This window comes from Panthera onca, chromosome Y (genome assembly GCF_046562875.1).
Source record: "Panthera onca isolate mPanOnc1 chromosome Y, mPanOnc1 haplotype 2, whole genome shotgun sequence".
NCBI lineage: Eukaryota > Metazoa > Chordata > Mammalia > Carnivora > Felidae > Panthera > Panthera onca.
The window spans coordinates 29,304,536-29,325,692 of NC_138358.1; the positions used below are offsets into that span (position 1 = coordinate 29,304,536).

The following is a 21,157-nucleotide window of genomic DNA, read 5'->3' on the forward strand; positions in this document are numbered from 1 at the left end:
CTATGGTGGGGAGAAGTGAACAGGGTAGAGGCGGATGAATCACTACAAGAGACTGTAGCTTTTTGGGCACGTGGTACATCCTCATTGTAAGAACGCCATGGTATATTACAACCACGCGGGGATATGTGAACTTTCTGGTGAAAGCCAAAAAGAGTTCTGTGGCTCCATATGGTTGACAAGGAGTGACGTCTGCCGCTGCTTGGAGCACACGGGCCGCCGAGATGACTCTTGACAGCAGATGACAGGAGAACGACGTCTACTTCAGCCACAACCTCGCAACGCTTTGGGCAGAAATTTCAGGGCAGGGAACCATTTTGAAACACGGGCTTTCCTATCGTTCAGGTGTAGGACGGCCACCAGATCTGAAAGGGCCACGGAAAAGGTAGTTGGTGGGTGGCATTTACAGCAAAGTGACTGTATTAACAATACTGTATTGTATGGTTGAACTTCCCCGTGATGCCAGATCTCCACAAACAAACATGGAAATCTGTGTACCTCTGTGGGATGACGGATATATGTTCACCGGCTTGCGTGTGGCCATTTCACAATGAGTACGTCTATCAAAACACCAAGCCATACACCTTAAATATGTACAAGTTTTATTCGTTGATTATATCTCAATAAAGATGGGGGAAAGAGACAGCTGGTTACTCACAGTTCCCAAGGAACTGGTCAGCTCTTGGAGGGGCCGTCCCTCTAAGGTCAGCTAGGCACCAGGATGTCAAAGCATCGGAAATACAGAAGCCAGGAAATAGGTTATTATGGGAACCTTGCCATGTTAAAGGACACTTACATAATCCCTAAATTCTTTCAAGGAGATGTTAGGGGGGAGGGGGAGGGGCTCTACAGATACCACGGTGTGGAACATGCTGTCTTCCAAAAACTCATGGACTTGAGCTTTGAAAAAGATGCTCTATGGGCACCTGGGTGGCTCAGTCGGTTGAGCGTCCGACTTCAGCTCAGGTCATGATCTCACTGTCCATGAGTTTGAGCCCCACGTTGGGCTCTGTGCTGCCAGCTCAGAGCCTGGAGCCTGTTTCAGATTCTGTGTCTCCTTCTCTCCCTCCCCTACTACCACTCATGCTCTCTCTCTCTCTCTCTCTCTCAAAAATAAATAAACATTAAAAAGTTATTTTAAAAAGAAAGAGAAGCTCTATTCCCTCACCCATCCTTTTGGGAAACAGCCCAGCACACACATATGGCTTTACTCGTGCACAAGAAGCACCTGTTTCTAATTACTGGAAAGCATAAAATGGCATGTGTTGACAGTTGCCTGCGTCACTCACGGATTGCGACCAGATACATTTCCATTCTTCCTGACCCTTTTGACAATACTTTCAAAATCCCAAATTACACCATCAGGTTCATTACCAAGTCCTTGCTGCTCTCTGCGGGGGAAGAAAGGGCATCTTTCCTAATTTGGTTCTCACCTTTTAAATTAGTGTTTTGGAAACCTTTCCCTTCTGTAAATCTTGGCATGAACTACAACCCTGCATGCCTTGCTTCCCGGCTATCTGGAAAGACGACTAGAACCACAAAATGGGCAAAGCCATGGAAATTCCCCTTCTGCTGGTTTTACGCCCAGAAATGCCTGTTTTCTACTGAGAAGTCTTAAGGGAACAGAGCTCCAGTGAGCCTTTCCTGGTTGTTAAGGATATGAGGCGCTTTATCTAGTATGCGAGTCTGTGCAACAGGAAACAGAGCTCAGATTCCTGAGCCAGCCCAGTGGTGCTCGGCAGGAATGAGTGGCCCAGCCCCAAGGAGACCTTCTCTACCAGGTGTGGTGGGCTGAATATCAGTCCCCCAACATATCAGGTCCAAACCCTTAAAACATGTGAATAAGTGACCCTAAATGAGAACAAGGACTTTCCAGATGGAATTAAGTGAAGGAGCTGAGATGGGCTCATTCTGGGTCAGGTGGCCCTAAATCCAATGACAGGTGTCCTTATAAGGGACAGAAGAGGAGACAGACACAGAGGAGAAGCCACATAAAGGCAGAGGCAGAGAGGAGAAGGACATGGTCATGAGCCCAGGGATGCCTGGAGCCCCAGAAGCTGGGAGAGGCAGGGAGGTCCCTCCCCTGGAGCCTCTACAGGCAATGCAGCCCCACTGTTTAGAAATTACCTCTGAACTATAATTAAATAAATTAAAAAATATATATGTATCTAGCTATCAGGTGAGCTATAAACTCTTTGTCAGCAACATGGCTCGGGTACTGTTTATTCTCAGTTGATCTCAGAAAGACTCTTACCCTACTCATGAGGCATCTTGCCTAATGATGCACCAGCCACCTCAATGGGCAGGGTTTGGGGGTTTCGTGGTGATGTCACACCCACCCAGCAGTTTCGTGGCCATAACCGTGGTTGACTTGCACCAGGACATAAAGTTAAGAGCCAGTCCAATAACTAAGGGAACAGGATGGACTTCATGCTCTAGGTGCTGGTTGAACACATAGGAAAGTGATAGCATCAGTTTAATTGTAGGAACCCAATATAGGGACCAAGATGTGTCTGGGTCTTGTGTCTGGTGTCTTGTGCACCATCCTGTAGACGCACCAGGACGAGGGAGTGAAGCCAACAGGCAAACTGAGACAGAAATATCCACAACTCACAGAGAAAGAGATAGGCACAAAAGCATCCTGCATTGCTATGTGCTTCCCCGCCCAGAACAGCTCATTCTTGGGGACAAAGCCAACGGAGAGAGTAGGATTGCGTAATGTGGGGTATTTGGCTTTGGGGAGTCAGAAATTCCGCCGGGTGATGGAAGCAATTCATCACCTCCAAGCTTGGCATCTCTGAGCTCCCACTTCTCCGCACCCAGGGTGGCTGCCAAGTCCTGTTCAAGGACACCTCCGTCATATTCCCCCCGCCCGGAACTCTTCAACAGAAGTTTTGTTGTGCAGATGAGCGTCATTTCCTGAAAGTCGAGGTAGCTTCGTGACAGGCGTCTATGTGTGCAGCGAACGGGGGTCCACTCCATCACGGTTAGATTCCTGTCAGGGCATGGGATGAATGCTTTCACCTCAACCTATTCAGAGCTGAGAAGAAAAAAGAGTCAGGCCACTTCGTCAGACACTCAAGAAGCTCTGAACCAGGGTGCAAAAGGTGGATTAAGCATCCTTGAGCTCTTACTGAGGCTGTTGTTAGGACTGAACCTAGAAGAAGAGAAGGGGAAGGACCCATACGATAAGGAGAGGAGTAAATGAGGCACACACACACACACACACACACACACACACACACACACACAAAACACCGTCAAGAGTCCGAAAACATGTCAACTCTTCGTTGAACCTCTTAGTTGGACCTGCCAGTGATCTGTCCTGAGCATTTCCCAGGTAGCCTTTTCTCCCATAGTTCGAAAAAAGAGTCACATTCTTGAAGTTGCTAATGAATCATTGCACATGGGGATACTATCAACACTAATTGGTCCAGGTTTTCAAAGTTTGGTCCTACTCCAATGACGAACATACTCAAAAGTCTTGGACATACTTCAAGTCAAAGTCTTGGACATACTTCAAGTCATAAGAGTCTATGACTTGTTGACATAGACAAGAGCTTCTGCATAGCTCATGGATGCCCGGGATGCCATGGGGCACTCCTTCATGGGGAGATGAGAAGGTTCATGAGTTTACAGATCTCCATGCTGTTTTCTCTTTCTCCTGTATCACTACACTACTCAAGGTCTGTAGTGGGCTCAATTGCCATCCCCCCAAAGATGTGTCCTACATCCTAACCCCTGGTACCTGAGGATTGTGGCCTTAATTCACAAAAGGGTCTTTGCAGCAGATGCTGTTAAGGTAAGAATCCCAAGACGTAGGGTAGACTCAAAGCCAATGACTCATGTCCTTATGGCAGATGGGAGAGAAATGTAGACAACGAGACCAGCTGAAGACAGAGGCGGGAGTTGGAATAATGCATCTACAAGCCCAGAAATGCCAAGGATTGCAGCCACCAAAGCTGGGAGAGATTTTCCCTCACAACCCTCAGAAGGAACCAATGCAACCAACATCTTGATTTTGGACTTCTGTCCTCCACACAGAATACATTTTTGTTGTGTACCCAGTTTGCGGAAATTTGTGCTAGCAACTGCAGGAAACTTAAACAAACTTGAACACGATTGTTTCCCCCATTTAAGGGCTCTCCTGAGCACTACTCCCCAAGAACCACCCCGCCATTTGAAACGCCACCCCCCCCCCCCTTATACTTCTGTGGTAGGCATCACACACGTTCTCTTTCCACAGATACTTTATTGTCCATTCACACATGTGGATGCCTTGGGAAGGAGGATGAGGTCTTAAGACTTCTCACATCACCTTCCTCACACGTTGAAAGTGATAAATAAACCCACGTGCACGGAGGGAATGAATTCGTTTCACAGAGCATGATGTGTCCTCCCTGATAATGATCTTCTGCTCGTGGTGGCAGTGTAGCGGTCAGAAGCAATGAATTCTTTCTGTGCATGGTCCAAGGTTAATTTTCAGCCTCCTCCGTGGTCTCCTGGCAGATTGGGTACATCTGCCTCCTTCACCTTCCACGCTGGTTCCTTGATAGGACTTGGCTGTGTGAAGCCTGGCATCCTTAGTCCCTTCAACCACACCCAGCAGCTTAACTCTGGCTGTTGGCTATTGATAACCTTTTCATGGGGTTATCAGATGATGCTGAGTGAGTCTGATGTTTTCTGGTTGCCGTGGGAAGGCTTCATTTCATCCAGCTACAAAGGCTTTCCTCTGCCACCCAGTGATGGGGAGAGGAGAGACACCTAAACACACAAATAAAAAAGAATTTGAGAAATGAGTCACCAAACTTTCCCATTTATATTTAGATGGAAACTTATAGGACTCTCTCAGATGGCTCAGGTTGGGATGCCCATTTAGAACATTGTAGAACATTCTAAACTCTCTGTCTCTTGAGAAATACCTTGGGTGTTGGAAAAGAGGAGGCAACCATATGTCCACAGAAATGTTCTGTAGTTTTCCTGTTTTCAGGATGCTGGAAAATAGACTATGAAATATCCTCACCCATAGATACTTGTTTTGCTGGACTTTGAATGAGTCATCAAAATCCGTCTATCACAATCAATGGAGAGACTGCCCAGGCTGGCTTTGGGAGATTAGTGGCTTACACCAGGGGATTAGTCTGTGTCCAAGTGACTAGTGACCCCAGCAGGTGTATCATCATCTAATTCTGTCATGACAAAAATGGGTCAAGATGGACTGATATACACCTTTAGTATTGTGTCCATGAGATTCAGAGTTTAGAATTGGAAAGGGGGAGGATAGACATTTTCACGGGGGCTTCAAGACTTGGGGAAAAATGGCTAGAATGTGCTCAGGAAAAGAAATGTCTATATAACAGTGCACCCTGAGAGGGTAGACAGCTGTGTGATTCTATGGGATGAGGAAGAAAAAAATTGTCATATAACTGTGTCTCCATGAGTCTTATGGGCCATGTATCAGTTTCGGAAATAGACGATAGAGTTTCAGGTGTTTTTCCAAAATGATTAAAAGAGGATCACTGAAGGCATGGCTGGCATAAAATATTGCAATTCTAGCTGGGACATGAGCTCATGAAACGTCTACCTCCAAGGTTGTCATTTGAGTGTTTGCATCTAGATCTTGAAAAAAAAATCTCAAACCAGGACCAAAACCGGGAAGGTTCAGTGCTTATACACGTTCACCTCACCAATTCCATTTCGTGCTGGATGGACTCCACAATGCTGAGAAATAAACTACAAGAGAAAAAAGAACAAATATCTCACATCCAGTCGCATACAACCGTCCGTTGCTGGAATCGGGCAAGTCCATGGGTATATAGTGTTGGTGCACCACAATTCTTAATGCTCAAGGAGGACCCTCCAATTCTGCGCGTGACACAGTTTACAAACCTAATTCTTTTTGCAGTTTCTAAGACCAAGAGTGTGCTGCATGCTCTTCATTGTGAAGGGGCCCGGTAGCTTAGCTCCTTTGGTATTTTGTAAAGTAATTTAGAAGGCGTACTAACCCAGCCTCATTCCCCTGCACAGCCTTGCATTGAATGATGTGGCTCTATTTCTCCTACAGCAGCCCACTGCAGGCGTTTATTTTGGGATAAGTAGATTTTCCCAAGAGCTAAAATAAGCCTTTGCAAAGCACCAAGAAACCCATGACAAGTAATTGACAGTGGGCTGTTTGTTAGATTTTTGGCAGCTCAAGGCAATCCCACCTGCCACTCATTTTTTCTTTTTTTTGGCAAGACGCTCGTGTGCGTGGGCTCTTGTGGTAAAGTCCGTGGCTCCGTCATAGGATTGAACTCAAGATACAGCTGGAAGAAAGGGTCTAACTCTTTCAAAACAACACAACACCCAGAAAATTAAGACGTCCCTTGGAAATTCATGCCGTGACCTCGTCATTCTAACGAGACAATTTCTTCTTAATCTCTAAACCAAAACCACAGGTCCAGTTGCGAGACGCGGTCCACTGAAAATGGTACCCTTTTCTTTGCCAGCCCCATGGCTGCCCCCCCAACCTCAACTCAGTTTCTTGCAACTTCCCCTGGATGGCTTCTACTGACAAGCTGGCAAGTGCAAATGCTCATATGATGTGCTTCCTGCTGGCATCAGCTACATCTCTCTTGCACATGGTGTCCATTCGCTTCCCTGTCCTCCGTCAGCTCCCAGTCTGGGCAGCCATGACCGGTTCATCATCGGGACCACCTTCTTCTCTGCCTCATGTTCTCTTGGTATCTCCCTCCTGTCCTTTCTCTTCTCTTTCCTCCAGACTTGAGTTTTTCCCCTTCTTCTCAGCCACGTGAATAGTGTGGACTATGCACTTGATACCCTTGTGTTCATATCCTGGGATTGTTGGGATTTGTGTTCAGATCTCCCCAGACCGTCTTTGTGACCTTGGGTATGTTTTTATACCCTTGGCTTCATGTATATATCTATAGATTGGGGTACTCACAGCACCCACCTCATAGGATTTTTGTGAAGACTAAGTGAATGAACACATGTGATTCACGGCCAAGTCGGACCCTTGCTAAGGTCGCAGGAGTTATCAACTCCAACATGATGGAAATTTTCGTCTTGCAGAACGGATTTGGTTACAGTCTTTATTCTCTAATTCCACCATGCACATGACTCAAAGTTGTACCTCTAGCCTCAGACTCTTCGTAAGACCTTCCTATATATATATTTTTTATAAATTCCAACTTGGTTTGAAATTGTCACCTCAAAGTCAATATCAAGTAGTACGTGCTCATTTATCAGCATCACCACCACTACCATCATCACCATCATCACCATCACCATCATCACCACCTCAGCCCAAGGAGCAATCCAATATCATGACATCTGTGGTGTTTCCCAGCCAAGAAACCCACATAAGGTGGAATTTACCTGAGTGAACTCATCAGAAACCAGCATCTGGCCCTCAGTTTTGTGAGGCTCAGGCTGGGGTTGGTAGGACTACTCTGGGACTCAGTTCATGGCATCTCAGCTTATGACAGATCGCCTCCTAAACCATGTGTTACTCTTCAATTTGGTGTAAAAGATATTCTTCTGATCAGGCTAGGGTGGCATCCCTCTGTGCAGATAGCGGGATCTGCATGGGGAGCTAAGGTAGGACCAGAAGAGAAGTTGGTGTCTATAGAAGCTGAGTGGACTGAGTATCATAACTAACACAGAGTCAGAAAGTTCAATCCCTGCTATGGGGTCATACTTACCACCAAGCAAGGATAGATACTTGGACTTGTTAATGATAAATATGGCTGTGAATGTAGAAAACCCACAATAATGGTGGCTTTCACAAGATAATAGTTTTCTTCCCTTTCCCGAAATTCAGGGCCAGTGTGTTACTTCTTCAGTCAGGGTCCCAAGCCCCTTTTTGTTATGCTACTTGTGATACGTGGCTTCCAATCAAGGCTTACCTCATGGGTCAAGATGGCTGCTCTGAGCGCTTATCGTCCTGTTTCTGTTCCATCCAATAGGATGGTATGAACAGGAGGAAGAACGAGGCGAACACCATTATGTGGGCTGGACTCATGTCCTGGCCACACACATTTCAAGAGGGAGCAAACAGTGAACCAAGTTGTAGGGAACCAGGGGATGCCTTCACCTCCCATCCCCATGGGGGGAACAGAAAGGGGACTTGGCTGGGTAAGAGGACAGGCTCTGCCACAAGATTGGGCATCTTTTGGCCCACGTGTGTACCCTACAGTCAGGGACAGATGGGCGCGGCCAAGGGACAGTCACCTTTCTGTGTTCTATGCCAGATTGTCCCAAACTACATCCCACAGAACACTGAATCAGAAAGGTGGCCAGCAGATATGAGAAGACTCCATGTACAAATAGCAAAGAGACATTTCTTGTTGGACCTCCTTTCCTTAGAAGCTCACGGTGGGCATTAGTCTTTTAGAGCTATGAGATGCTACTCAGTATAGACACTTGCTGACCGTTTGACCCCACATGTTAATACACCCAGCCTACTCAGCTCTAGAAATACATCCTACGCACACATACAGATATATACGACACACGGATATATTTATCTACATGATTCATACACTAGTATGTTTTCTTATAATAATGCATTTTATATTATATACATAAAAACTTGAAACTGTGAGGCTCTGCAGTTATATATACAGCTTATTAACATCCATCATGTGAAGATTTCATTGTTCCACTGAACATTCTGGGCAGTCGTGATGGAGGCTGATTGTTTCTCTTCTAATTAACACAGCCATTCTGTATACCCAGAATAGCGTCATTAACTGGCTTCCCATGTATTACATCCTAGCCACATTTCTGCCTGCCTCCGGGAGATCAGAGTCAGGTCGTCTTAATTGGAATGTTGGGTCCCCCAAGTCTTCAACTAAACAGTTATAGACAGGCTCTCAGATGGCATTCAACAGATGGTTGGTCGCATCCATTTGGTGAGATGTGAGTGTGGATTCTTGCTGTTGTTTTTTTTTTTTTCAAGTTTATTTATTTTGACAGAGTGTGCAGGAGAGGGGCAGAGAGAGAGGGAGAGAGAATCCCAAGCAGGCTCTGTGCTGTCAGCATAGAATCTGCTGTGGGGCTTGAATTCACATGAGATCATGACCTGAGCTGAAACCAAGAGTGGGACCCTTAACTGAGTCAGCCACCCAGGCGCCCCTCTCAGTTTTAAATCTCTTCTTGGACTATCAAGTTCTTGGTGGGAGGATGCCACGTGGATGCCCCCATCTGAAACACGATCCTGAACAGACTGAAGGAGCTGTTTCTCTCTTTTTCTCAGCCTATGCAGACTGTTGAAGTCTGTAGAAACCTACTCACCTTTCTCATTCCTTTCCACATAACCACGTATGGGCAAAGAAAGCCCAGATGCCCCAAGTCAGCTTTCTGAGTCTAACGGTACCTATGTTTCTGCTGAAGTCCCTGGCTTCCTCTGCTGGTTGGGTCTGCCTCATGCTTTTGGACATTGTATTAGAGAGATACTTTTTATTTATTATTTATTGATTATTTATTTTCTTTTATTTTTGAGACAGAGAGAGACAGAGAGAGACAGAGAGAGAGAGCATGAGCAAGGGAGGGGCAGAGAGAGAGGGAGACACAGAATCCAAAGCAGGCTCTGAGCTGTCAGCACAGAGCCCAACGCGGGGCTCGAACCCACGAACCGTGAGATCATGACCTGAGCCAAAGTCGGACACTAAACCGAGTGAGCCACCCAGGCGCCCCAAGAGAAACTTTAAAAAAAAATTATTTTTGCTTTTTAACTAAATTAAAACTAAGCTGGTCAAAAATAGTTGACTGCTTTCTGCAGCCCAACCACAAGGGTTGTCTGTGAAGCTGAATTGTGAAGGGGTCACTTTCCTTTAAAAGTCTGAACTTCCCGCAAACATATCTTCACAGATGCCTCATTTTGTCAGCAAAACTTGCCTCTCTTGTTCACACAACACTTTTAATTATACCATGGACATGCCTCCCCTGTTGCCCACATCGTCTATCAGTTCATTCTATTTCGCATCCTTGCACCTACCTCACTTTTCAAAATCTCTCTGGCACCTTTCTTTCTCTGTTGTCATCCTCCTACTGTGAGCAGTTCTTTCCAAATCTCAATTACAATGGTGCCCTAACCGGTTTCCCAGCTTCCGTGCTCTTCTCCCTGGAATCCCAGTGATGCAGAAGAGTGACCTTCTACTTCCCATGCTTGCACCGCTGTCTTAGTGCAAACAATACAAAGTCCAAGGTCACCTGTCCACCTCCTCCTATATTCGAGTTGCCCCAGACCATCTATCCTCCATGACTGCCATGTTTCTTGCAGCTGCCCTAGATTCTATGTTGTCCTGCAAACAAAACCCTCATGAATAACTGTTGCCCCATGTTTATGGAATTTCCCCCACCTTAAATATTCTTTTGTGCCCTTCACCAGTGAAAATTCTGCCTCCGTTCCAGCCTCCACTCCAGATTCTTCTCCCCTCTGCACCTTCTCTTTAACTTCTGCTCATGGATTTTATTTTCCTCATTCCTGCCCTTGGCTTCATCCAGAGAGCCCTTCACTGCCCTCTTCCAGCATCTGCACTAAGAGGCTTATTTCCATGTCAGTTCCTAGATCAATCTGGACTTGAGCAAAGGAGCTTTAAACCTGACCACGGAGAAACCCCTTCTGGTAGCAGCACCTTTGTGGACAGAGTAGAATTATGTTCCTTCTGTCACTAGGCTACCCGATTAGGGAGCACCTTGGTGCTGATTACTGGATGTTGACGTGGGCCCTACATCATAATCCACGGTGCCCTTTGTGGTCAATTATTCTTGTAAAGTAAGGGATTGCTGCATCTGAATTACTGAGCCCAAGATTCTCTCCCTTCCCACTGTGTCCAAGTTCTTTCTTCCTGGAGCCCCAATCATGATTGTGAGCCCAGAGTTCTGTTAACTGGACCATGCCTTTATGCCTTGTGTCCTCAAGGCTGAGAATTTCTTCACATATCGTGCGTGCATGTTAATCAGATGGATGAAAGGATGCATGCAAGCATGAGGGAATGGATGATGGATGATGGATGGATGGATGGGTAGATGGATGGATGGATGGATGGATGGATATATGGTTGGATGCTAGCTGGATAGATGAATGGGAGGATGTATAAATGGGTTGATAGTTGGATAGGTGGGTGGTTGGATAGATATTTGGATGGATGACTGAGTAGGTGGATGGATGAGAGGGTGGGTGGATGGATGGATGGATGGATGGAAGCAGAGATGATTGGATGGATGGATGGATGGATGGATGGATGGATGCTAGATGGCTAGATGAATGGGAGGATGTATAAATGGGTTGATAGTTGGATAGGTGGATGGTTGGATAGATAGGTGGATGGATGACTGAGTACGTGGATGGATGAGTGGGTGGATGGATAGATGGATGGATGGGTGGATGGAAGCAGAGATGACTGAATGGATAGATGGATGGATGGATGGATGGATGGATGGATGGATGGATGGATGGCTTATCCAATAACAAAGTCTCCCTACCTCAATTTCCAAGGTTTCCCTGCGTGGCTTTCCCTCACCAGGCTCCATCCACCTGGACACTTTGCCACTTCATCTTGGAAGCCTGATGACATTGACCTCCTTGAACATTATTTGAACCTGTGGGGTCATAGGCAGGCCTGGTTGAGTCACAACAGTTAGGTAGGCTGTCCTCCCAGATTCACTAAGGTTTGGATCTCAAGCTCTAACTTTTGCTGAGAACACACAACCAGGTCTCACGAAATGGGGCCAAAATGCAACCATCAGCCACAAACGGTCAGAAGTAAATGTCTAATCTGGCACCCTTGATTTTCTGTGGTTCCCCCATGGGACTCAGGTGTGGCATAAGCTGTCCCATAAGACTTGTGCCTTCAGTCCAGTCGGATACAACCGTGTCTGATCTAAGTAAATACCATCGTTTTTCATTTTATCCTCCAACTCTTCCCCAGTGTGTTTTCCAAGCATAGGTTTTTTGGATCCCTTCTTGATGTATATCTAAGTTCACTCTCACAGATGCACGCCACGCATCTAAAGCCACTGGTTTCAAAATTAGTTGATGCAGCCAAGCGAGTATTTTAGTATCCAGATGGCCATAAGCAGAGATGGCTCATCCTCACTCCTGCTAGTTCTCCCAGAAGGGCGAGGTAGCAAAGTGAAGATTTTTGTGCCTACACTTGTTCAGGACACTAAGTTCCCGCAGAGAAAAACCAATACTTGTTGAAGGGAAGTTAAAGGAGAGAAAAAAGACAACATTCAGTTCAGTTTTCATTAATTTATTCCCAAGGAACTGAAACTGCACTGAAAATCAGTTAGGATGCTCAGACCAGACCAATTTGTCAACAGGCCTCTTAGACGCTGTCTCACAAGGAGGTTCTATCATCGCTTTTCGTTGTTGCCAGGCCACCGAGGATGCTCCACAGCCCAAAGGGGAACTTCGGTCAGACCACTGTCTTCCTGGGATAAAGTAGAGAGGGAGAAGTTCTTTGGGGGCCGGAATGTTCTGAATAAACACAGTTTAAGGCAGATATCAGAATGCTTCTCCCAGAGCCTCTGTTCTGGATTTTGTAACGAGCGGAATTGTGATTCAACTGCTAACTTTTTTTGAGCACCACTGGGCATCCACTAAGGACCACAGGCCAATGGCAGGAGGTGAGAGAGAAAGATATTACTTGTCTTTCTGGTCTTCTTGGCTGACATGGTGTCAGTATCCAGTAAATATTGGTTGAATATACAAAGTAGTGGTGACTTAACTATTATTGTCCAAAGAAGTGAAAGCAAATCAAATTCAGGAGTCCTCCTCTTTTATGTATGATTCCATCAGTTCAAGGTATTCATTTACATGAAACCGGACGATGTGAATTGATGTGAAAATCACCATGGGAAAGATACTATTTCTCAGATACTGCTGAGAAATGCTTTGTTCAATAGAAGTTCTCGATTGTCCTTTAAAATTAAATTTCCAAAGAAGGCAGTTGAACATTTCTTATCTTTTCAGAGACGATTATCCTGGGTGATTGAAAGTGATTCAAGGAATGTGCATAATTGCTCCCATAAGTTTCCCCTTGTTCAATGCTGAGACTCAAGACTTGAACTTGGTTCCGCGTGTCTGAGCACCTGCTATTGTGACATGAGGGTTCTTGTGTTCCCTGCTCAGATGGCCATGTGAGTTGCATACAGTTGGTGTTATGAAGGGAGGTTGGACAGATATTCAGACTGTATCTCCCAAGTTAAAAAAAAAAGCATAATGTAGATTTTTTTAAAAAGTAATTGAGTTATAAGCATGTCATATATAAGGGTGGATCTGTTATATTGTTCTCTCGTCGCTATTAATTTTTTTAATAAACTAACCAGTGAGTGAGCCAACAGAGGAGGACTCAGAATAGAACATTTCATCCCAAGAAGAAGGACTTAAGGAAAGAAGCTGTCATGTAGAATTGTCTGATGTGACAGGTAGGATCCTACCATTCATTTCCAAAGCCCCATTCTTTGAAACCAAAATGTCCCCTTTATCATATACAGTGACGTGTCCATCTGGTGACTTTCGGCATTGATTGGTAACCTGCTGTCAATCTGAAAGCAAATAAAATATGCTGGGTTTAACAAGTCAATCTCTAGGTCAACGAAAAGTTGACTCTGCTTGAGTCTCTGTCTCTGTCTCTGTCTCGTCTGTGTGTGTGTGTGTGTGTGTGTGCGCGTGTGTGTGCCAGGTACAGCAGAATGACTGGTGACCAGGGTGTCCCGTCCATTCAAGGTTCTGAGGGATGGCCCCTTAGTGCATGGTTCCTGCTGGCATTTCTATTTCAGTGTAGATGATATCCATTAAATAGACGCCCTCCACATTTCAATCCACAAGTATCCCAGCAGACTCTGCACCAAGTTGGAGCTATGCAGGCATAAAAGATCATATTTTATGTGACCCCTCAGGTAGGCTATATCAATTTTATCAACACTTAACACATGAGATAATATGAAGCATGACATCCCTTGTATAAAGTTTGCACACTCCAAAAATTACTTTCAATCTTTTTCCGTAGAAAGTTTTCTTTGGTTAGTGCTAATTTCAGACCATTTTATCACCCAATGTTCCGCCCCCACAAGACATGAGTATTACTGTGTTATGCATTCACTATTTATATAGGTTTGCTTATATGTTTGCCATTTTCTGATTTCCTCACTTCTTATATTTCTGCAGCTTCCAACTTGGGTTAATAGTGGTTTTCTTAATGCACATTCTTTATGTTTTCTTTCTGTGATGGTCCACCCAAGAAAACGTTCTTAGGGATGATGAGCCACTCATGCAAATGTTCTTAGGGTTGATGGGCCGCTCATGAAAATGTTCTTAAGGATGATGGTCCACCCATGAAAACGTTCTTAGGGATGATGAGCCACTCATGCAAATGTTCTTAGGGATGATGGTCTGCTCGTGAAAATGTTCTTAGAGATAATGGTCTGCTCCTGAAAATGTTCTTAGGGATGATGGTCTACTCATGCAAACGTTCATAGGGATGATGGTCCACTCATGCAAATGTTCTTAGGGTTGATGGGCCGCTCATGAAAATGTTCTTAAGGATGATGGTCCACCCATGAAAATGTTCTTAGGGATGATGATTCACTCATGCAAAAGTTCTTAGGGATGATGGTCTACTCATGAAAATGTTCTTAGGGTATTGTTTTTGCAACTGTATTGATTTCCACCTCCACGTTTAGAATCTATTTTCTCTGAGGTCTGTTTCCTTTCATTATATCAATTCTTTTATTTTTGTTTTTATATTTCTGGTTTCCACTGCTTAATAAATGTCTGTTGTAAGCCTTAACCATCAAGTCTTTGAAAGTAAATTTGTTTTATTCTCTGGCTGCTTTTAAGATAGATTTTTTTTTTGGTCTTTGTTGTCCTGAAATTTCATATGACGTGTGTGTGTGTGTGTGTGTGTGTGTGTGTGTGTGTGTGTGTTTATTTGTGTTCTTCTTGGGACTGATGTTATTTCCTGTACATGTGGGTTGCTGCCCTTGGGATTCTGGGTTCTGGATGGTTGATTCTCAGCCATCAACTCTTCAAGTCTCTTGATGTTTCCTCTCTCCTGTCTTTCTAACATTTCTCAGCTCTTTTTGTACCTTCCACACTTCTTCATATCTCTTTCCCCTGTTTCATTTCGACGTCCCTCCTTGCTGGCTTCTGGATAGTGGAGCTCTCCAATTCACTAATTCTCTCTTCAGTTATGTCTTATCCACTTTTAACCCCACCCACTGAGGTTCAAATATCACTGTTTGTATTTTTTCATTTCTAGGAGCTCGATTTGGTCTTTTTCCAATCAAGCTTGCTTTTCTTTCTTTGGGTTGGTGACACTGCCATCTGTATCTGGTCATTCAGACCTCTGAAGTCTTTGTTCCTGTGTTTGTTCCATGTCCCAGTGACGTAAATGCTTATGGATTTAGTCATCTTTACATTTGAACCACTCATGCTCCTTGTGCCTAGGAAGAAAGAATATTCCTCCAGAGAAGATATTTTATTTGCTTCAACCCCATAGAGACTGAAGCTCAGGCTTCAATATATAACATCATTCAATATAATATATAACATCATTCAATATAATATATCATATATAACCTCATTCAATATATAACATCATTCAATATAACATCATTCAATATAATATATAACATCATTCAATATATAACATCATTCAATATAATGATTAGGGCCCTTTCCTATGGAAGTTGTTGTGTATTTGACATTTCAAATTTTGTCACTGTGCCTAAGGACACTATCAAGTCAGGAACATTTTTTTTTTAATTTTTTTTAACGTTTTATTTATTTTTGAGACAGAGAGAAACAGAGCATGAACGGGGGAGGGCCAGAGAGAGAGGGAGACACAGAATTGGAAGCAGGCTCCAGGCTCTGAGCCATCAGCCCAGAGCCCGACGCGGGGCTCGAACTCATGGACCGCGAGATTGTGACCTGAGCTGAAGTCGGCCGCTTAACCGACTAAGCCACCCAGGCGCCCCAGGAACATTTTAAACTAAATCCAGAGCATGGGATTTGGGGAGAGGAGTACTGGGTAGGTAGTGTGAATTTCTGCCACTAATCTGCAAGAGGGCAGGTGGACGGTTAGAAATTCTCAGGAACCTCCCTTTGCCTCACTAGCTTAGTGTCATGCCTTCTCTTCCACAGACTCCTAGATGTGGAGTTCATGTTTGTCTCTTGTCCACCCTATTTAAAAAAATTGTTTTAGGGGCGCCTGGGTGGCTCAGTTGGTTAAGCGTCCGACTTCAGCTCAGGTCACGATCTCACGGTATGTGAGTTCGAGCCCCGCATCGGGCTCTGTGCTGACTGCTCAGAGCCTGGAGCCCGTTTCCGATTCTGTGTCTCCCTCTCTCTCTGACCCTCCCCCGTTCATGCTCTGTCTCTCTCTGTCTCAAAAATAAATAAATATTAAAAAAAAAAAAAAACAAAAAACAAAAAAAAATTGTTTTAATGTTTATTTACTTTTGACACAGAAACAGAGCACGAGTGGAGGAGGGGCAGAGAGGGGGAGACACAGACTCTGAAGCCAGCTCCAGGCTTGAGCTGTCAGCACAGAGTCCGACGCAGGGCTCGAACTCACAAACCAAGAGATCATGACCTGAGCCGAAGTCGGACGCCCAACCGACTGAGCCACCCAGGCACCCTATCAATGTTTATTCATTTTTGAGAGACAGAAAGAGAGAGAGAGACAGCATGAGTGGGGGAGGGACAGAGAGAGAGGGAGGCACAGAATCCAAAGCAAGCTCCAGGCTCCGAGCTGCCAGCACAGAGCCCGACTTGGGCTCAAACCCACGAACCGTGAGATCATGACCTAAGCTGAAGTCGGACGCTTAACTGACTGAGCCACCCAGGTGCCCCTGATAATTGCTTTAAAACATGTCAGTCAATAGATATGTAACAATCTTCTCACCTTTTTAAAAAAGATTTTATTTTAAAGTAATCTCCACATCCAACATGGGGCTCAAGCTTACGATCCTGATCTCAAGAGTCGCGTGCTCTCCTGACTGAGCCAGCCAGGAGTACCTCAATCTTCTCAGTTTTATTCTCACTATGATTAGCATAAATCACATAGACAAAATTCGGGTTCCCTCAATCATTACTTAGTATGTAAAGGGGTCCTAACACTAAGGGGTTGAAGAGACACTGACTGTAGTCTCAGTATAAGAGTGGACAAAAGGTTGGGGCGCCTGGGTGGCTCAGTAGGTTGAGCGTGTGACTTCGGCTCAGGTCATGATCTCGCAGTCTGTGAGTTCGAGCCCTGCATCGGACTCTGTGCTGACAGCTCAGAGCCTGGAGCCTGCTTCGCATTCTGTGTCTCCCTCTCTGTCTGCCCCTCCCCCACTCATGCTGTCTCTCTCTCTCTCTCTCTCTCTCTCTCTCTCTGTCTGTCTGTCTTTAATGCCCAGTAGAATATAGCTGCTTTCAATCTGCTGTGCTGCCCCCACTATGCTTCTCCAATAAATAACAGAAGTCTGTTTTACGCTCATAACAGAGCAAAAAGATAAATCACATCTCAATATTATTATGAAAATACTTTTGACTCAAGGACCCCCCCCCCCCCCCGCCAAGTTTCTCTTTGAAAACTGCTGATATACACCTTCTGAGTCACATCTATGTGCGGGAAAGATGTCCCAGGAGTTTTCCCGCCTGGACAAGGACATAAAAACCTTTGTCCTCTCGCGCAGGAAATGTGAGAGGACATTTCAAAAGGAGCATTCATTTTGAATTTTGACCAGTTCAGGCTCTGTGCTGACAGCTTAGAGCCTGGAGCCCGCTTCGGATTCTGTGTCTCCTGCTCTCTCTGCCCTTCCCCCCTGACCTCTCTCTGAATAATAAATAAACATTAAAAAATTTTAAAAGCATCACAACACTGATGGGATAGCAAGGAAGCACGCGGGGCTTGAACTCACAAACCACAAATTCGTGACCTGAGCCGAAGTTGGACGCTGAACCGACTGAGCCACCCAGGCGCCCCTGTGGTGGTTTCAATAAAACGTTTTACGGACAGACTCATCTAGCACCTTCAACTTGTTTCAGCCGGCGTGTTGGGTTGAATCACCTAATCTTCCCTGTGGCCAGAAATAGAACCCACATTAAGACACTTACCCATGACAGATTTAAGAAGACAAGAAGAAAATAAGGATATTACGGGTATAAATTATATAGTAGAAGGAAAATCTAATGGCTGCATAATCAAACCCACATCCGTAAAATACACATTAAGGTTTTTTAAGCCCTATGTTAGCTCAAAAGGAAAACAGCATTAACCCGAACAGTGTTTTAGCCATAATGTCATGAAGTTAGAATTTGAACACGAGATATTAACAAACAAAACTACCAAAGGACTGGAATTTTAAAACTCTCTTTTAAGTGGGTTTGGGGAAGGACGCCTGGGTGGCTCAGCCGGTTCAGTGTCTGACTCTTGCTTTCGGCTCAGGTCACGATGTCGCAGCTCATGAGTTCGAGCCCCGCATTGCACTCTGCGTTGACAGTGTGGGCCCTTCTTGGTATCCTCTCTCTCTCCCTCTCTCTGTGCCCCTCCCCTACTCACTCTCTCTGTCTCTCTGTCAGAATAAATAAGTAAACTTAAAAAAATAATAATAAAATTAAATAAATGGCTTTGGGTAACGGAAAAAAAAGGAAACCAACACAAGACAATAAGTCAATCACCATTTCAAAACTTTGGGGATATAACAAAGTTTTGGAAGCAGAGGGGGACTGATCTTTTTGGAATGAATTTAGTTTTTATATAATGAATGAAGCACTAGACTGAGAAATTTATAAAGAGAAATGTAAATCTCAGGAAGCAAGAAAATGTTCCCAGCATTTATATTGTCCTGTGTATTTCAGACACATGGACCCCCTTGCTGTTCAGGGATTGCAATCTCCCTCAGGGCCTTTGCACGGACTGTTCCGTCTGCTGGAACTTATAACGCCCACAAATAAGCTTCACTGACTACTTCTGCTCTCCCTGGTCGATGTTCACATGTCACCTTGTCCTGGGCTCTTTATCACTTTTAATTCTTCATCCTGTTTGACTTTCATCGCACATGCAGTGACACGTGTATTTCGTACACACGCGCGTGTATGTATTTTCCGTGTCTGCCCACCGATACGCCCCACCAGCTGAAAGATCTCACTATGGCGTCCATTGTTTCTGAGTGCACCTGTTAGAACGCTGTGTGTGCCACAAGAGGTTCTCAATAAATATTTTTCAGGAGTGTGTGCCACATAGCAGAGACTTCGTTTTCTGGGGGGAATATTTTGTTTCACATAAACCACTGGAAAGGACAAGAGAAAGAAAGATAAATGTGCACGTACCCAAAAGTGACTTTAAAATGGTTCACTACTGATGAAAACCAGTGGGATTTGCAGTGGTCTAAGCAAATACATCTCAAATGCAGAACGAAAGGGACTATTCCAGGGGGAAAAAACAAAACAAAGCACGCACTACCAAAATTTAGAAAAACAGCACAAATGTCAGGAAATCAGTTTCCGTGATGAAATTTGGAATGACCCGCCTCTGCATAAAAAATGCTCGAGCACAGAGAATTAATTCTCAAGTAGGTTCTCTGAAGCCTTCTAGGGTCCCTTGAGGTATTGATATGATTCAGAGCTTGGGGCAGGGAGAAATCCATCCACAGAATTTGTGAGCGCCTCAGAAGAATCATTAAAAATTCTATTTAGAGGGGCGCCTGGGTGGCTCAGTCGGTTAAGCGTCCGACTTCAGCTCAGGTCACGATCTCACGATCCGTGAGTTCGAGCCCCGCATCGGGCTCTGGGCTGACGGCTCGGAGCCTGGAGCCTGCTTCCGATTCTGTGTCTCCCTCTCTCTCTGCCCCTCCCCCGTTCATGCTCTGTCTCTCTCTGTCTCAAAAATAAATAAACGTTAAAAACAAAATTAAAAAAAAAATTCTATTTAGAAACCGCAGCAAAAGACTTTGAATTTGCAGGAACATTCCAATAGCGTCGGTCACTACATCACAAAAATAATGCACGTGACGACGTGAGGTTCATTTTAGGAATGTCAGGTGCACGCTGTGGGTCACACCTGCTGTTTCGGTTCCGGGGTGTTTTTGTTTTTGTTTCGTTTTTTGTTTGTTGGTGTTGTTTTTTATCTATTTATTTCTTGGTAGGTTTGGTTGTCATTATGACTGACAGAAGAGGAATTCAAATGCGATGTATTTTCTGTGCGCGATCAAGAGAAAATTGGATATTCTGTGACTCATGCTACCAACCCCATACTTTTCACAGTGAACGTGCCTAATTATGGGTTGCGATATCTCTTCGGGTTAATTTATGCACGCCTATTTCTTGTTTCCAAGAAGCAAAAAATAAGGCAAGACACTGGGGCTGCGGAAAACTGGTAATTGTAGCTGTCAGTGTTGCTGGTGCCATATCCGCGTTCACACAAATTTAGAGACTGAAGACAAGGTATTTGGGTCCGACCTCTTTTCTGCACCCCAGTGACAGACACGTGCAAGGTGTGGGTGGTCCAGAACAGAGTGCCCCCCCCCCCGGATGTGCAGTTTCAAAGCTGCTATAAAAGTCACGTCTCCCGGAAAACCTAACCCTTTCCCTTTATCTGTGTTTGTCACTTAGAACGTTGTTTACTGAGTTCGTGTTGTAAAGTCCGTGCTTTGCTTCATTTTGTAATTTTTTTAACGTTTATTTATTTTTGAGAGAGAGACAGAGCGTGAGCTGGGGAGGAGGAGACAGAGAGGGAGACACAGAATCCGAAGCAGGCTCCAAGGTCTGAGCCATCGGCACAGAGCCCGATGCAGGGCTCAAACTCATGAACTGCGAGATCATGACCTGAGCTGAAGTCAGATGGTTAACCAGCTGAGCCCCCCAGGCACCCCATCCTTTCATTTACTTTAGTGGCTGTTGCCTACGTGGTGGTTTTTCCCCGAGAAAGATTTAAGGATTGCATTTGCTCAGAGGGGATGTCTCGGGTCTCAGCAAACGTCCACTTCCTCTGTCTCCCACGGTCAGATCTGAAGTCAAGAGCTCACTCTCCCAGGACAGAATGATTCATCCTTTCCTTTCTTCCCCACATCCTTGAGTCAAGCTGGAAATGTCAGCCTCGGGTCGTGACACGTCTCCGGTGAAGGCAACGGAAGGGAAGGCGTTTTCCACTTGGCTTGTTTC

At 44.9% G+C, this 21,157-nt stretch overlaps 1 protein-coding gene across 1 annotated transcript in view; it reads left to right on the plus strand.

Annotated features, from left to right (window-relative positions):
• LOC145714930 (polyprenol dehydrogenase-like) overlaps nucleotides 1-21,157 on the plus strand; it is a 203,029-nt gene that overhangs the window by 160,525 nt on the left and 21,347 nt on the right. The window lies entirely within an intron of this gene.